The sequence below is a fragment of the Hypanus sabinus genome, unplaced genomic scaffold (genome assembly GCF_030144855.1).
Source record: "Hypanus sabinus isolate sHypSab1 unplaced genomic scaffold, sHypSab1.hap1 scaffold_278, whole genome shotgun sequence".
Classification (NCBI taxonomy): Eukaryota; Metazoa; Chordata; class Chondrichthyes; order Myliobatiformes; family Dasyatidae; genus Hypanus; species Hypanus sabinus.
The window spans coordinates 376,913-382,500 of record NW_026780917.1 but is presented as its reverse complement, the minus strand read 5'-3'; the positions used below and the strand labels follow the sequence as shown (position 1 = coordinate 382,500).

Here is a 5,588-nt window from a genome sequence, read left to right as displayed (position 1 = left end):
CCTGTCTCTGTCACACTTATGCCAAATGGGTAGAACTAAGGGGCCCGGACAGACACAGTGTTTTGACAGATGTATCTCAGGCCCCCACCAAACAGAACTTCCTACACTGGGAAACATGCTTCCTGGCCATAACTGCAGGTGCCCAGCAGCGGAGAGGAATAACTGAGACTGAGCGATCTTTGATGATAGTTTTTCTCTCCTATGGAGTAGCCGGGAATTCACAAGAGATAATTAATTTGGCTACAGCACTTGAGGAGCTGGCCACAATACTGCAGGGGCCCTGACTGAAACACAGGCCCAAGTAACAGAAATACCCACTGAAATGATTGCAATCTGGCAAACAGTCGTATAGAATCGTACGACTTTAGATTTTATCCTCGCTGAGAAAGGGGGAACTTGTGCTATTATTGACACAGAATGTTGCACCTATATCCCTGATGAGTCTACTAACGTTACATCCCTCTCCGAGCACACTGTCAAGGAGACTGACAGCATCAAGAGAGTAGGGCAGGATTTACACGGGTTCACGGAAGGGTCGAAAAAGTGATCTTCGAAGGCCTGTTTGTAATATGTTGAGCATGATATTGCATTATGTCCTAATAGTTGTACGTATCATTGTTATAATTACTGATGGATGCTGTTTTTCCCACTGAGAAGTCAAAGCTGTACTTGGTTGCTTTCTCTGTAAAAAAATACTGTTTTGTTGCTCATGTAATGATCAAAAAGGAGGGAATAATGAAGTATGGTTTAACACTTCGTTAAACTATAACAGCCTGTTTTTCTGAAAGAAACTGTTGATGATCAACAGATGTACTAAGCCATGCTGAGCCATATTTCTTCTTGAGGGTAGCTAGCTAGGGTTTCAGGACACTCATCACCTTGTGTGATCATCCGCAGAGATAGGACAGTTTCAGTCTGTTCTGTGTGTGTAAGCCATTATGACTATTTTGTCATTTGTCTTTAGGGGCTCCAGCCTGTCATGTAGTAAATAACTTTGGCTCCAGCCTGTCTAGTGTGTGGAGTATCTGGACGGATATATCTGTGGTGAAGGGGAATTGTTAGTCAGTTAGTGGATTGGGTGGGAACAGTCATTGACTGTTCCTGTTTGAGTGACTAACTGAGTAAGCCCCAGGTACTTGGAATAAAGAGTTTGTACTATTACAGTCTCTGAGAGACTCTCTTCGGATTCAACTTCCACAGAATGGGATTGGTTTCAAAGGGCTGGGCTGCTGGAAGAACAGTACCAGACCTGGACTAATTGCAACTGGGTCTGACAGAGGCATAACTGGTTCTTCAGAGCACATACAGTCTCACTCCAGCTGTTTCCTACCTTCCCTTGTACAGGTATGTAATGTCTAGTGTTTGAGTAAATGAGACTCACCAAACTTTCTCCTGACTGAATCACTGGAATCTCAGAGTAAGATGGGTTCTCTCCAGTCGGTGCTCTCAGTCCTCGGGCTGGTTCACTTGTTGCTGTTCCCTCGTCTTCAGTCGTGGTTTTTCTTCCAATAAATCTCTCACTGCAGGTCTAACTTTAACATGAAAGATAATGAAGCACATTAACAATAAAAAGGAGAACCAAACATTTCTGCTTAATGTTACTAAGAACAAAACTCACTGAAATTTAAACGTTGAAGGCAGATATAATGATCTCAGTGAACAATCTTTTATTGTCCCTCACATGACACAAAAGAATATGGGATAAGAAGGAGCCATCATTCAGTCATGGTAAGACATAAGGAACAGAATTAGGTGATTTGATCCATCTGATCTGATCCACCACTCAAACACGGCTGATTTTTATTCCCACACTATATTCCTGCCTTCCTCCTGTAACCCTGAAGCTACTTAGCAATCATGAATATATTAATCTCTGTCATAAATATACCCAAATCGCAGCCTCAACCAACCTCTCTGGCAACAAATTCCACACTTCGGACACCTAATGGCAAAAAAAAATTCTCAACTGAATTTTAACTGGAAGCATCATTATTCTGAGACTGTGCTGTCAGATCACAGACTCTCCGTCTAATGGAAACATCGTCTCCATGTCCACAGTATCCAGGCTTTTCAGCATTTGGTAGGTTTACTTAACCATACATCCCCCCACCACCCCCACCGTCCCTCTGAACTCCAGGTCCAGAACCATCTCTATCACTCCTGAGATTATTCATGTGAACCTCCTTAGCAACAACTGTACTGAACACATTTCCAGCAATAACAGACAAACTGGTTCCAGGATAATTGACAGGGAAAAGTTCTGCTTTCTTTACTGTTCTACTATCACAGATCGAGTCATTTCCATTTCCAGGTTAAATGTAATAAAAAGAAAGTGGAATTACCAGAAACACTCAGCAGGTAAGGAACAGCTACGGGGAAAGGAACAAACTTTACAATTCAGATTAATGACGTTTCGTCAGAATGACTTCAAACATTTCGTTTTTAGTGCAACTTGAGATTCTGCCTGATTTCCACCGAGTGACAGACTGGTGTCGGTGAGGGGTCCCCTCACACAGTTTGAACACCAGACTCACGGGTCTATTTCTACTGTTGTAAACATGGAAAAGCCGGTCCGGAGACGTCAGAACACACCGCAGCTACTGAATTAATTATACAAAAATGACAAAGATAGAAGAAACAACAAGCACTTTGTCATATATACTTTGATCCTCACCAAATTTTTATCAACACACTATAGAATTTCCCATCCGGACGCTTCACGCTTTGCATGGTAACTGCTCTGCCCGTGACTGAGAGGAACTGCACAGTCTTTTGGATCCAGATCAGTCCTCGGTAAAGCAGGCAGTGAAATAAAAGATTCCCACAACCTGGGACGTTCTCCTTTCTCACCCACCCCAGTCCGGGAGAAGACACAACAGCATAAAGCTCCAGGACATTGAGAGAAATGATTAAATTAAAGACGGTACTTAAGGAGTCCATTTAGAATGTGCTGACACAGAAAGAGCGTGCAAAGCAACTTGCAGGGCAATGTATAAACCAATTTGCAAAATCAGGATGAAACAATAGCTTGCTAATTAAAGAAGCGATACGGGTAACGGGAAGACATGCTTGACGGTTGAACAATAACGGTGTTAATGCACTGAGGCTGATAAGTGGGCCAAAGGGTAATCACATTTGTAATTTTGTAATGAGATTAAGGAAGAATGTCTGCACCTCACATGGGTGCAACTCACAAAGTCGTAAACAAGTAGGGTATAAAAAACTGTGCAAAGTGTAATTCGGCACTCAATCTAGCAGGAGCTGGTTGGGTCCGACTCTGCAGACTAGAAAAATAAAGTTTACCGTTCTGCAAATTGCTGAGACTCAGTGTGTTTCTGACAACGATCTTCTCCGTCCTTACTTATTCCCGCACCCTTCTACTATAATAGTAGGCACTTACCCGGTGCGTCCTGGGGACTTCCAGTACCAGGTACTGTCCCCTTCTCCCCGTTTACCGCTCTGCGCTGTCCGGATATCACTCGCTCAAGCCGCGTCGGAGCGACGAGCAAGGAGTCAGGGACCGCCAAACTCGGCGGGGTGCACCATCTCCGATGTCCTTCCTCGTGTCCACCGCGGCCGGAGTGTGGATCCCGGACGAGCCCCCACGTTGTCAGAAACACACTGAGTCTCAGCAATTTGCAGAACGGTAAGCTTTATTTTTCGAGTCTGCAGAGTCGGACCCAACCAGCTCCTGCTAGATTGAGTGCCGAATTACACTTTGCACAGTTTTTTATACCCTACTTGTTTACGACTTTGTGAGTTGCACCCATGTGAGGTGCAGACATTCTTCCTTAATCTCATTACAAAATTACAAATGTGATTACCCTTTGGCCCACTTATCAGCCTCTGCGCATTAATACCGTTATTGTTCAACCGTCAAGCATGTCTTCCCGTTACCCGTATCGCTTCTTTAATCAGCAAGCTATTGTTTCATCCTGATTTTGCAAATTGGTTTATACGTTGCCCTGCAAGTTGCTTTGCACGCTCTTTCTGTGTCAGCACATTCTAAATGGACTCCTTAAGTACCGTCTTTAATTTAATCATTTCTCTCAAGGACAAAAGCGAGGAGCCTCTGGAAGCGAGACGAGTTCGGGAAATTAATGGGACTCAGTGGCCAAAATCACACCATGTGATCTTGTGTCACAACGCGGAGGGCGGGGCGAATCTGCAACACACAGCCTCACGTGACCTGTCGGCGGGACTTCTATTTAAATTCTGCAGAAACAGACAGCCTGGGCTCCTGGTTTGGATCGTTTAATGCAGATTAAGTGGAGTCGACACATTTCTGACGAGCCCAGATAACTGGAAAATAAATGATTAACTGGCCCTCAGTTCGGTGCTCACGGCCAACATCGGATCTCCCCGCTCGGGATTCGGCTCAGTACTTACCGATGGGAAAGTGATATCTTCGGCCCCCAGACAGTGATCCCGACGGAAGAGACGAAAATCTTTCCCGATCACACAGCCGACCAACTTCAGCTCTGAGCGGAGAGGATAACACCGTCCACCCGGAGACTGTGAACATGCGCGGAGAGATTGTTACATCATCGGGAGGCGGGGCCCGGGAACAGACGCGCGGCATCTGCGGTTAAATGGGAGGGGCAAATGGGATCACGTGTCGGGATTGGTGGATCCCACCCCCCCCCCCCCAGGCAGAGACTCCAGCTACTCATTAGTCTGTGGAAAGAAGCAAATTTGCCGCTCACATCTCCTCTCACCTTAAATGTATTAGACATTTCAACCCCCAGGAAAAATATATCGTCTGTTCTCTCTATCTATTCCTCTCGTAATCTTATAAACGTCCATCCAGTCTCACCCCAGCCTGCGCCGCTCTGGAGAAAACAACACAAGTTTGTCCAGCCTCTCGTTGTAGCTCATGCCCTCTAATCCAGGCAGTGTCCTGGTAAACCTCTTCTGTGCCCTCTCCAAAGCCCCGACATCCTTCCGAGAATGGGGGCGACCAGAACTGTATGAAACACTCCAGATGTGGTCTAACTAGTTTTATAAAACTGTGTTACGAACTGAAACGTTTTGGAAACGAACCAGCAGCAATAGAGTTCACACAGGAGTCTGGTTTTGGTGTTAAAATCATTCTCTTTATTAGTGTATAGTAACTTAATGAAATAAAGGAAAGTTGACAGTGTTCGGTGTATATATGTGTCAATATAAATCCCAAAACTTTCGAGCCTGAGGGAACAAAGCTCAGAGTCTTGAGATGGTAAAGTAGGAAAGTTCAGTAATCTACGGAATAAATGATGGGAGAGAGATATTTGTAATCCAGGGTGAAACATAGAGAAAAGGCCGTTACTTCAAAATAACCGTCGACGAAGTTCTTATCCGCTGAATCCGTCCACATACGAGTTATCAGTGAAAGTAACCTGTCACAGGAATACCGTCTTCCAGGGGTTACCATACAACATACCCAGGCAAGGGTTAACACAAGATATTCCACAATCCACTCCTATGGATTATACGAAGTGACAGCCACACACATTCGCTGTGTTTCCGTGTACCGATGATCAACCCACTCTTGTGGGCATAGGAGAGTTCCAAGCCTCAGCCGCGACTAACTGAAGCGATCAGCTTTT

At 44.9% G+C, this 5,588-nt stretch overlaps 1 protein-coding gene across 2 annotated transcripts in view; it reads right to left on the bottom strand.

The window, feature by feature from the left end:
- LOC132388212 (gastrula zinc finger protein XlCGF8.2DB-like) overlaps window positions 1-4,617 on the bottom strand; it is a 23,900-nt gene extending 19,283 nt beyond the window's left edge. Inside the window, exons 1-2 of one of the 2 annotated variants that reach the window (XM_059960560.1) lie at window positions 4,390-4,617; window positions 1,382-1,532 (exon numbers count right to left, since the gene is read on the bottom strand). The gene's annotated coding sequence lies outside the window, so the exon portion shown is untranslated. The remainder of the gene's footprint in view (window positions 1-1,381; window positions 1,533-4,389) is intronic. The other variant, XM_059960561.1, reaches the window with a different exon arrangement.
- Window positions 4,618-5,588: the final 971 nt, after the last annotated feature.